Genomic DNA, 12140 nt, shown 5'->3' with positions numbered 1-12140 from the left:
TAATACTCATTGAGAAACTCAGCATCTGTAGACATGAAGTTGCTCAGGGTAAGAGAATGCGGGAATCATAGGCTTGGCACCTTGTGGATGCTTAGAATCATTTATTTAACTAGAATGTATTGAGCATTGTCTTAAAGAATCAGCTGTTGTTCCTGAAGCTGGAGTGAAAAACAAAGATGGCAGAGGAAATCTGTGACACTCCAGGTGGGAAAAGAAACTAGGCAGGTGCGGGTGTGTTACGGGCTGTAGAAAAACAGACCTGGAGGGCCTCAAAATCTGGGACTCTATGGAGGGTGACCCAGTCAGGGAAGGAGACATCTGAGCAAAGACCCAGAGGCAGAGATGGGGTCAGGGGAGTTATCTCCTGGTCTGCTATCCAGGTGTGATGGCAGGGACAGAGCCCTGTGGGGAGCTAGGGAGGCTGCAGCAAGTGACCCAAGGGAAATGGCCCAGGTTGTGTGGGATCTCTTAGGTTATGGTGAAGCCTCTGCTTCCTGTCTGAGGGAAGTGGGGGCTCGTGGAGTGTGTGAGTGGAAGGGGATGGATCTGGCCTACGGATTGCTGTGTAAGGGGCAGGGAGCATGTGGGGACCTGTCCAGAGGTCACTGCAGTAATTCGTGGAGAGGGTGCTGGGAAGTGGCTGATGCTGGACAGACACACTTGGAAGTGGAGCCTGTGGATTTGAGGATGGGTTGGGTGTGATGCTTGTGTAGGGAGTCCCCGGGGACCCCTGATCTTTTGTCTGTACCTGGAAGGATGGGGTGACCCTAATGGAGACAGGCAGAGTTCTCAGGACGCAGGTTGAGCAGACACTCAGAGCTCGGTTTTGGGCTGAAGTTTGAGATGTTTTCTTCGAGCAGGCAGGTAGATACTCAGGTCTGGTGATCAGAAGAGCAGTCCAGGCCAGCAGGTCAATTTGGGAGTTCGTGCATAAATGGAGGCTGAAGCTCAGATGTCAAGCAGACCACGAGGAGAGAGAGCAAAGACAGAGGGGAGAGTAGGAGCTAGGATGGCAGGCGGGGGAGACTCGGGTGGAGCCAGGTGCTGGGATGCAGGGGCGGCTCTCAGGGAGAGTGATGAGCCCAGTAAAGCTGAGAGGGGCACTGGGTCTGGCAGTGTGGGGGTCACCAGAGAACTTGGCAAGTGTGGCGGCATGAGAGTCTGATTGGCCTGAGGTCAGGAGAAGATTTTTTTCTGATATTGATACATGATATTTTCTATATTTATGGGTACATGTGAGTGCTTGTTACATGCATAGAGTGTATAATGATCAAGGCAGGGTATTTGGAGTCTCCGTCACCTTGAATATTTTTCATTTCTGGGTGTTAGCACCATATTCCTCTCTTCGTTACTTTGAAATATACAAAATACTGTTGCTAAGCATCATCACCCTGGTCTGCTATCAAAGATTAGAACTTCTCCTGTCTTGGCTGGGCACGGTGGCTCACGCCTGTCATCCCAGCACCTTGGAAGGCTGAGGTGGGTGGATGACCTGAGGTCAGGAGTTTGAAACCAGCCTGGCCAACATGGCAAAACCCCATCTGTACTAAAAATCCAAAAATTAGCCTGGTGTGCTGGCCTGTGCCTGTAAACCCAGCGACTCGGGAGGCTGAGGCAGGAGAATCGCTTGAACCTGGGAGGCGGAGGTTGTAGTGAGCTGAGATCATGCCACTGCACTGCAGTCTGGGAGACAGAGCAAGACTCCATCTCAAAAACAAACAAACAAAAAACAAAACAAAACAGAAAAGAACTTCTGTCTAACTACAAGGTGGAAGGAATCATGTGCTGGGTGTCAGACCTTCCGGGATGTATGTGCAGCTTCTAGGAATTGAAACCACCAGCTCTTGGAAACTTGTGCCAGGCTTCAGGGTGGGAGAGGCAGTTCTAGAGCAGCAGCCACCAAGCCAAGCCAAATGGCCCCAACATCTCTCGCAAGAGCAGGAGAGTACCTGGGGGCAGAGGCCATAGTTGTACCTTTCTGGGCAAAGGGTCAGTGTCTGTAGTGTCCATATGGGCAGTGGGGCTCGGGGGGAAGCAGGCCCAGGGGTCTGTTTCCAATGACCTCCTCAAAAGTCAGAACTGGAAGGCAAAACCCCTTATAGACTGGGTGCACCTGTAATCCCAGCATGTTGGGAGGCTGAGGTGGGAGGATTGCTTGAGGCCAGAGTTTGAGACCAGTCTTGGCAACGTAGCAAGACCCCTGTCTCTACAACAAATAAAAATAAAAAATTAGGCTGGGAGTGGTGGCTCACGCCTGTAATCCCAAAACTCTGAGAGGCTGAGGAGGATGTATCACCTGATATTAGGAGTTCAAGACCAGCCTGACCAATCTGGTAAAACCCCGTCTCTACTAAAAATGCAAAAATTAGCAAGGCATGGTTGTACATGCCTGTAATCCCAGCTACTTGGGATGCTGAGGCAGGAGAATTACTTGAACTCGGGAGGTGGAGGTTGGAGTGAGCCAAGATTGTGCCATCGCACTCCAGCCTGGGCAACAAGAGTGAAACTCCATCTCAAAAAAAAAAAAAAAAAAAAAAAAAAAGCCACGTGTAGTGGGGTATGTCTGTAGTCTTAGGTACTTCAGAGGCTGAGGTGGGAGGATCGCTTGAGCCTGGGAAGCCAAGGCTGCAGTGAGCCATGATTGCACTACTGCACTCCAGCTGGGACAACAGAGTGAGACCCTGTCTCAAAACAGACAAACAAACAAAAACCCTTATAGTTGGATGGAGAAACTGAGGCTGCGAGAGGGGACAGGATGGAGGTTAAGGCTCAGTCTTGCCTCTCTGGGGCAGTAGAAAAGAGGAAGGGAGCCCTTTCTTGGGGCTGGCTGTGTCTTGAAGGTGGCCTGTGCTTGACCTGGGTCAGGGTGGGATCTGCTCTTGTTTTGGCACATTCTGGTGGAGCCCATGAGTCTTACAGGATAAGCCCTTGTGGTCAGCGAGATGGGAGGGGGTCTGGCCTGGCACAGGATTTTAGACATGCAGGCACCTGCACAGACAGACACCTCATCCTGGGACAGCAAAACCCAGCCGCATGCTACTGCTTCCCCTCCTGTGCCCTCCTCAGACATCCCTGGTCCATGTACACTCCTACCTGCTGAGCCCCTCTTAAAAAAAATTAAACATCCCCTCCTAAAAAAAAAATTAAAATTAAAAAATAAATAAAAAAATTAAAAATCCCCTTCTGCTGGGTGTGGTGTTCACGCCTGTAATCTCAGCTACTCAGGAGGCTGAGGTGGGAGGATTGCTTGAATCCAGGAGTTCGAGATCAGGCTGGGCAAGATGGCAAGACCCCAACTCAAAAAAGAAAAAAAAAACCTTTCCTCCTAAGCCTCATTTCCCCATCTGTAAAACGAGTCAGGGACTGTGCCTGGGATGCTGCCTGCGAGAGATCCCGATGTCCCCCACTCAGGGTCACTAACTGTGGCTCTCTCTCCCCAGGAGGGCTGTCGGTGGCGGTGCCTGGGGAGATCCGAGGCTATGAGCTGGCACACCAGCGGCATGGGCGGCTGCCCTGGGCTCGTCTCTTCCAGCCCAGCATCTAGCTGGCCCGCCAGGGCTTCCCCATGGGCAAGGGCTTGGCACTAGCCCTGGAAAACAAGCGGACGGTCATCGAGCAGCAGCCTGTCTTGTGGTATGTCTGTGGGTGTGGCCCCCTGACACAGGCAGGGCAGGCACAGCCCAAGGACCTTGCAGGCTGTAGCAGCAGTGGAGCGGCCCTCTGCCTTCAGGACCCTGCGCTGATAATGGGATGAGGAGATACAGACCCTTCCCACCACGTGTGGGGACACATTCTGAGCGTGGGGTCCCAGTGGCCACTGTGGCTGGCCATGTGTCCTGAGTGGCAAGGGACACTAGGAGGTTCCCGGAAGGGACACTAGGAGGACGAGTGCTGAGTGACGGGGCCACCCACCTGTGACAGGCGCCGCCCCTGCTTTGTGCTGGTCTCCCGTGTGGGCAGGTGTGGGGGGTGATGTAGCTAAGTCCACCCCACCTGCTGCCTCACATGAGCCCCCTCTGCCCCAGTGAGGTGTTCTGCCGGGATAGAAAGGTGCTTCGGGAGGGGGAGAGACTGACCCTGCCGCGGCTGGCTGACACCTACGAGACGCTGGCCATTCAGGGTGCCCAGGCCTTCTACAATGGCAGCCTCACGGCCCAGATTGTGAAGGACATCCAGGCGGCCGGTGAGTGGGTAACCTTAAGGGCCCGGGTGAGGAACTCTGCAGTGGAAACCCTGAGCTGTAGCCCAGAGCCATGGGGTCCTCCTGTCTTGCCTGAGCCTGCAGGAAGTTCCTGGTGGAGGAGGGTCAGTGACTGGCCATGTGGGTCCACAGCTCCTGCTTATATCAAAACCAAGAGAGGCCACACAGTCCAGGAGAGCAAGTCCCTGTTGGGGTAAATGCAGGTGTAGGCAAGAGCCAGGGCTGGGGAAGCACTAGAATACAGCCTGAAGATCCAGGAGGACTTCTTGGAGGAGGTGGTGGCTGGGCTGCAGATTACTTCGTTAGGCAGAGAGAGGAAGGGATTCCTAGCAGAGGAACAGCTGGGCTAAGGCCCAGTAGAGGGGGCTTTGATTCACCAAGAGGGTTACAAGGGATGAGGGTCGCCTTGAGAGAGGCATGGGGAAGGGGATTTGTGGGGCAGGGGCCTGGAGCTTGGCTGTGGCTTTCTTCAGGTAATTTTTGTCACTGTTTCATGGAGGAGGGTGATTAGCTTGTCGACCTTTACCACTGAGGCTGGAAATTGGCATGCCAATACCCTGTCTGTTTGGAGCTGACTCCAGGAGAATTAAGAGCCTCCCTCCCTCCCTCTATCCATTCACGTGAGGAGAAGAGGCTAAGCAGCAGGGACACCGGCAGGAATTCTCCAGTTAGAAAAGGCCCTCTGAGCCAGGTGCGTGGCTCACGTCTGTAATCCCAGCACTTTGGGAGGCCCAGGCGGGTGGATCACCTGAGGTCAGGAGTTCAAGACCAGCCTGGCCAACATGGTGAAACCCTGTCTCTACTAAAAATGCAAAATTAGTCAGGCATGGTGGGTTGTGCCTGTAATCCCAGCTACTTGGGAGGCTGTGGCAGGAGAATCGCTAGAACCTGGGGGGCTGAGGTTGCAGTGAGCCGAGATTGCACCACTGCACTCCACAGAGTGAGACTCCATCTCAAAAAAAAAAAAAGAAAGAAAAGGCCCTCTGAGGCCAAGCTTGGTGTCTCATGCCTGTAATCCCAACACTTTGGGAGGCTGAGGTAGAAGTTGAGGCCAGGAGGTCCAAGACAAGGCTGGGCAACATAGTGAGTCTACAAAAAAAATATTGAGAATCTACATAAATATAGTGGGGGTGGGGGTGGGGAACAAGAAAACAAAAAATTCAAAGCATAGTGAAAAGAAATATAGCAAAACCCGGCTGGGCATGGTGGCTCACGCCTGTAATCCCAGAACTTTGGGAGGCCGAGGCGTGTGGATACAGGGTCAGGAGATCGAGACCATCCTGGCTAACACAGTGAAACCTGTCTCTACTAAAAATACAAAAAAATTAGCCAGGTGTGGTGGTGGGTGCCTGCATTCCCAGCTACTTGGGAGGCTGAGGCAGGAGAATGGCATGAACCTGGGAAGCGGAGCTTGCAGTGAGCCGATATCACGCCACTGCACTCCAGCCTGGGAGATAGAGTGAGACTCCATCTCAAAAAAAAAAAAAAGAAATATAGCAAAACACAACAAAAAAAATTAAAATTTTGCTGGGTGTAGTTGTGCCTTTAGTCTCAGCTACTGGGGAGGGTCTGCTGGAGGATCACTTGAGCCCAGGAGTTCAAGGCTGTGATTAAGCCACTGCACTCCAGCCTGGGTGACAGAGCAAGATCCTATCTCTAAAAAAAAAAAAAAAAAAAAAAAACAGAAAACACTCTCTGGCCACAGATGAGAGAAGGCAGACAGGAAGCCACTAAGCCAAGCAGGCAGAGGGCAGGTGGCCCCAGACCGGCTGTCAGGTGGTGAGCAGTGTCAGGGAGACAGGAGTGCCAGAGCTGGTGAGGTTCCCAAGGAGGTGAGGTTGCCTGTGGCCCCCTCCCAGGGCACAGTCCCACCCCTCCAGTAGTGCACTCTGTCCTCCCTGGTAGGTACAGGCTTTTCCCCACCACCATGGTGCAGCCATGCCTGCCCCCAACCCCACTGGTGCAGCTCCATCCTCCACGCAGTGGTGCAGCCCCATCCCAGTGCCCATTCGAGCTGCTGTCCCATTGCAGGGGGCATTGTGACAGCTGAGGGCCTGAATAACTACTGTGCTGAGCTGATCGAGCACCCGCTGAACATCAGTCTGGGAGACGCAGTGCTGTACATGCCCAGTGCGCCGCTCAGTGGGCCCGTGCTGGCCCTCATCCTCAACATCCTCAAAGCTGAGTGGTTGCACCACAGCTGTGTGGTAGGACCCATGACACTGCCTCTCTCTCCCCACGCCCCACCCCTGCTGCATCTCTGCTCGCCCCCCATGCCACATCTTTCCATCACTGAGCTCCCGAGGTGTGTCCCTGCATCACAGCTCACCATGTCCTGAAGGAGGCAGTGCAGAGCGACAGGGCTGAAGCGGGCAATGCTCAAGGGTTGGAGGAGGAACAGGAGTCATCAGGAGGGAGAGAGGTGCAGGAGCTCAGGGCTGCAGGGCCTGGTCCAGAGGGTAACCTGGTCCAGTGGGTGACCCTGCCACTTGGTCACTGAATGGCCAGAGCTGATGCGTGACGTGAGGCCCAGGCTCAGGAGCCCTCACCTTACTTCACTCTCACCACAGCCTTCTGAAGCAGCTGCTGCTATTGGTTATTAAACGCTCCTTGAGGTGGGCAAAGTGGCTCAGGCAGTTGTTAACCCTCTGAGCCCCTCAGAGTCTCTGGGGCTCAGCAACATGCACCTGGCTCTGATCAACCAGGGTACAGCTTCTCCCGGGAGAGCGTGGAGACCCCCGAGCAGAAGGGCCTGACGTACCACCGCATCATAGAGGCTTTCCGGTTTGCCTACGCCAAGAGGACCCTGCTTGGGAACCCCAAGTTTGTGGATGTGACTGAAGTAAGGGGCAGGGGCTGGCCCACTGTGGGTGTGGGGCCTGCTGTAGAGGCATCGGGTGGGCTCCCCAGGGTGGCTACAGCCTCACATATGCTTTCTGAATCCATTCCTGCCACAAACTTTGATTGCGGGCCTACTGTGTGCTTAGATGGACTGGTGGGTGACCCCCAGTCTTGGCTTCTGCCCCACAGAACTGACAGTGTGGGGAATTAGTGGCCACCCTCCTACCTCAGGTCCTTTGCACATGCTGTGGTTCTCGAGTGCTCAGTGCTGAGATGAGGAACACATGGGGGCATTGCAGCCCTCGGGCATGGTGAGATGGATGGGTGAAAGGGAGACGGCCAGGTGAACAGAGACCTCGGCCACCCACTCCCTGTCACTCCAAACTAATGCTTCCCAGATGCCACCCTCAGCCCTGCACCACCTGACCCACTCACTCAGTAGTTGCCCCAGCTCCACGCTGGGTCCCTATAAGACCCTGTCATATCCCTTCCCGCTGAGGATCCTCACATTCCTCCTTACCTACTTGGGTCCTTGGCATTCCTGGGTGGATCTGCAGACCCCCCCACACTGACCAGTGACCTCCCAGGAGGGGCGTCAGCTGCCCAGGTGGTGTCTTCTCTTTCCCCGTGAGCATTCTGCACCTCTGACTCCCGCTGCAGCCAGTGACCTGGTGTCTTGTCTCTCTGAGGGGACAGAGCCACTGCAGCGTCTCCCTCTGCCCTCCCTTTTGGCTAAGGCCAGCTCTTTCATCTACTTGCTGGCTCGGGGTGCTGTTCCTACAATGCTCCTTTCTGCCTCTGACGATTTACTTCTTTATCACGGATTATTCCCGAAAGAAAGGCAGCTGTTGTTGCTCTAGAAATTTCTATCTGCTGCCTCCTTCTGTCCTTTGCTCCTCTTACAGCAAACATGGCTGGGCTATGTCCTCTCTCCCTTCAGGGTATCCTCTCCCCTGCTCTATCCCCATGCCACCAGATCTTCATGTCCAGCCTCAGTTTCCCCATCAGGCCCCACTCAGCAGCATCTCACACAGCTCACCACACTCTCCTCGAGTTTTCATTTTGCAAATTTTTCGCACCTACAAAAATGTAAAAAAATCCCAAAACTGCCCAAGCATCAATGTTCCCTTTTCCTGGAGTCTGCAGTGTGGACGTTTCTGCCAGATTTCCTAACTCTCTCCGTCTCCACCCACATCTATTGGGATTCGTGTTTTTCTGAAGGATTCCACAGTAGGTTACTGATGTCACACCTCAGGGTGTGTCTCAAAAGTGAGACTTGAACATAGCACAGCAGGATGTCGGGGTGACACAACCTGCTGTCCCTTCTCTTTGCCTACAGCAGGCTCCCTTGGCTGTTTGGTTTTTGTTGTGTTTTTGTTTAGACACAGAGTCTCTGTCATCCAGGTTGGAGTGCAGTGGTGTGATCTTGGCTCACTGCAGCCTCAACCTCCAGGGCTCAAGGAATCCTCCCACTTCAGCCCCCTGAGCAGCTGGGACCAGAGGCACGTGCCACCAAACCTGGATAATTTTTGTATTTTTTTTAGAGACAGGGTCTTGCCCAGACTGGTCTCAAACTCCTGGGGTCAAACTATCTTCCCACTTCAGCCTCCCAAATTGCTGGGATTACAGGTGTGTTTTTTTGTTTGTTTGTTTTTGAGACAGAGTCTTGCTCTGTCACGGAGGCTGGAGTGCAGTGGCGCTATCTCAGCTCGCTGCAAGCTCCGCCTCCTGGGTTCACGCCATTCTCCTGCCTCAGCCTCGCGAGTAGCTGGGACTACAGGCGCCTGCCACTGCGCCCAGCTAATTTTTTGTATTTTTAGTAGAGACGGGGTTTCACCATGATTGCGATCTCCTGACCTCGTGATCCGCCTGCCTCGGCCTCCCAAAGTGCTGGGATTACAGGCATGAGCCACCGTGCCTGGCCTGTTTTGTTGATTTTTAAAGCCCAGGGCAGTAGTCTTGGAAAATGTCCCACATCGTGGATTTGCCTTTCTGTTTCCTTGAGGGCAGTTTCAGACAGAACACCTTTCCCTGGGATTGGTCAACTAATCTGTGGGGTGTTGCTGAAACTTTATTTTATTTTATTTTATTTTATTTTATTTTATATTTTATTTTTGAGACGGAGTCTCGCTCTGTCCCCCAGGCTGTCCCCCAGGCTGGAGTGCAGTGGCGAGATCTCGGCTCACTGCAAGCTCCGCCTCCCAGGTTCACGCCATTCTCCTGCCTCAGTCCCCCAAGTAGCTGGGACTACAGGTGCCCTCCACTGCGCCCAGCTAACTTTTTGTATTTTTAGTAGAGACGGGGTTTCACTGTGTTAGCCAGGATGGTCTCGATCTCCTGACGTCATGATCCGCCCTCCCATAGTGCTGGGATTTCAGGCCTCGGCCTCCCAAAGTGCTGGGATTACAGGCATGAGCCACCGCGCCTGATGTTGAAACTCTCTTGAGGCATTTTCTTCGGCCTTTGGGTCCATCCTCTCTGTCTCCTCCTTGACCTCCTCATCTCCTCCTCGCCACTGCCTTGGGGACCTTGGCCAGGCTCATGGCATCCAGCAGCCACTCAATGTCAATACTTCCATGTTCATCTCTCAGCCTGCCCTTGCCTGTGAACCCATGCTTATTTATTTATTTTTTTTATACTTGCACCCATGCTCTTCAGGTCTGATGAAGTGTCCAATATCAAGCTTCTGACCATCCCCAAACCTGCCCCTTCTGCAGGGTTTATCTCGCTAGTCGGCACCATCCTTGATTCTTCTCTTTCTCCCACCCAGGCCATCATCTCTTGCCTGGTTGATACCCACAGCCTCCCCTTTGGGATTTATCCTTATCCCTGTCATAGCTGCCAGAGGGACCCTGTGAAAACACTCCCCAGCCTGCTCATTCCTCTGCCCTAAGCCTGCATGGCACAGAGCAAAAGCCAGTTTTTATGGGACCTAGGAGGTCCTGTGGGTTGGGCCCCAGCCTGCATCTTCATCCTCTTCTCCCCACCCCACTCCATTCACTCTCTGCCTATCGCTCACCAGCCTATACCACCTGCCTCAGGGCCTTTGCACTGACCATTTAGGCTGCATTCCAGGCTCTTTTCACACGTTGCCTCCTCTGAGAAGCCCTCCCTGACCACTCTGCCCATACCTCATGCCTCTTGATTCCCCTTACCTGGCTTGTGGTTTCAGCACTTTCCCTGTGTGTCTTTGTTTTTCTTGGCATGAGGGCAGGATGTAAGTGTCTGTTCCCTGTTGATTCCCCAGTGCCAGGCATGCAGTGCAAACTCTAGAAATATTTTTTGCATGAAGGAATGAGTGATTGAATGCGGCAAGGGTCTGGAAGCTCAGGACCAGGCAGACAGACATTCAGAGTTACTGAAACGCAACAAAGACAGGGAGTCAGACTGGTCGTGCAAGGTCCTGGGCCTGCCCTTGGGTCCTGGGGAGCCACGGAAGGTTGTGGGTGCTAGAAGGTTTTGGTCAGAGTCACAGTCAGGGGCCTTCTGAGACCTGTGCCCCCTCCTCACCCTCCCTCCCCACCTCATCAGGCCAGCTCTGGGGTCTCGGCAGGTGGTCCGCAACATGACCTCTGAGTTCTTCGCTGCCCAGCTCCGGGCCCAGATCTCTGACAACACCACTCACCTAATCTCCTACTACAAGCCCGAGTTCTACACGCCGGATGACAGGGGCACTGCTCACCTGTCTGTCATCACAGAGGACGGCAGTGCTGTGTCCGCCACCAGCACCATCAACCTCTAGTAGGGGTTGCTGGGACGCCTGGGTGGGAAAGTGCCAGAGGTGGGTGGCCCAGGGACCGCCCACTTATACAGTAAGGTGGCTCCGTCACCTCTTTTCCTGGTGGGAAACTGAGGCCCAATCTTGGTAGCTTATCCTGGGCCTCTCAGTGAGTATGTTTCAGCCTCAGTGGGTGGATAGGGACCAGGCTGGGCCAGGCAAGGTCGGGCGCTGTCTGACCCGGCTGGGTGGTAGCTTTGGCTCCAAGGTCTGCTCCCTGGTCAGCGGGATCCTGTTCAATAATGAATGGACGACTTCAGCTCTCCCAGCATCACCAATGAGTTTGGGGTACCCCCCTCACCTGCCAATTTCATCCAGCCAGGTATGGGGTGGAAGTCCGGGGGTGGGGGACTGGGGTGGAGAGGGGCGGGTGTCCTGGGCAGGCAGCTGACGGGCATCCCTGTCTTCTCCCATCAGCCGCAGGGAAGCAGCCGCTCTCATCCATGTTCCCAACGATCATGGTGGGCCAGGACGGCCAGGTCCGGATGGTGGTGGGAGCTGCTGGGGGCACGCAGATCACCACAGCCACTGCACTGGTATGCGTCACCCCTTTTCTCCCTGGCCCTTCCCACTCCGCACAGCCCCCAAGCCATGCTGATCACACTCCCAATGCCCCAGACCATCATCTACAACCTCTGGTTCAGCTATGACGTGAAGCGGGCCGTGGAGGAGCCCCAGCTGCACAACCAGCTTCTGCCCAACATCACGACAGTGGAGAGAAACATTGACCAGGTGGGCCAGGGGTTGGAGAAACTGAGTCACGGTGTGGGGCCCCAGAGCATCCTGGGCTGGAGGCCTGGATCATCACAGAGTGGACAATGGTTGGTGTCCTCTCTCTAGTGTCTGGGCCATCTGGAGCCCCTGTGCCATGAGGGCCAAATCCCCTGCTCCAATGAGACCCAGAATGCCCCAACCTGCTCTTCCTGATGACCTGGCCTGAAATGGCACCACCTGGGCTGAGGCCTGTGACCACACAGGCGTGGTTCAGGTGGCATCTGGAGCCCTGCTCAGGCTTTCCCTCTCCTCCCACCCCCAGGCAGTGACTGCAGCCCTGGAGACCCGGCACCATCACACCCAGATCGCGTCCACCTTCATCGCTGTGGTGCAAGCCATCGTCCGCACGGCTGGTGGCTGGGCAGCTGCCTCGGACTCCAGGAAAGGCAGGGAACCTGCTGGCTACTGGTTGCTCCAGGCAGACAAGGCTGACAAGCAACCCAGGGACAAGATACTCACGAGGATAAGGAAGAGGACTTTGGGGGACGGGCTTCCCCTGTGAGCAGCAGAGCAGCATAATAAATGAGGCCACTGTGTCAGGCTCCA

General features: G+C 54.5%; 1 pseudogene; it reads left to right on the top strand.

The window, feature by feature from the left end:
* The window catches only part of LOC129528172 (glutathione hydrolase 1 proenzyme-like), an 18023-nt pseudogene extending 5883 nt beyond the window's left edge, over nucleotides 1-12140 (top strand).

This window comes from Gorilla gorilla, chromosome 17, assembly GCF_029281585.2.
Source record: "Gorilla gorilla gorilla isolate KB3781 chromosome 17, NHGRI_mGorGor1-v2.1_pri, whole genome shotgun sequence".
Classification (NCBI taxonomy): Eukaryota; Metazoa; Chordata; class Mammalia; order Primates; family Hominidae; genus Gorilla; species Gorilla gorilla.
The sequence above is the reverse complement of the archived record's forward strand: the minus strand, read 5'-3'. Positions and strand labels throughout refer to the sequence as shown.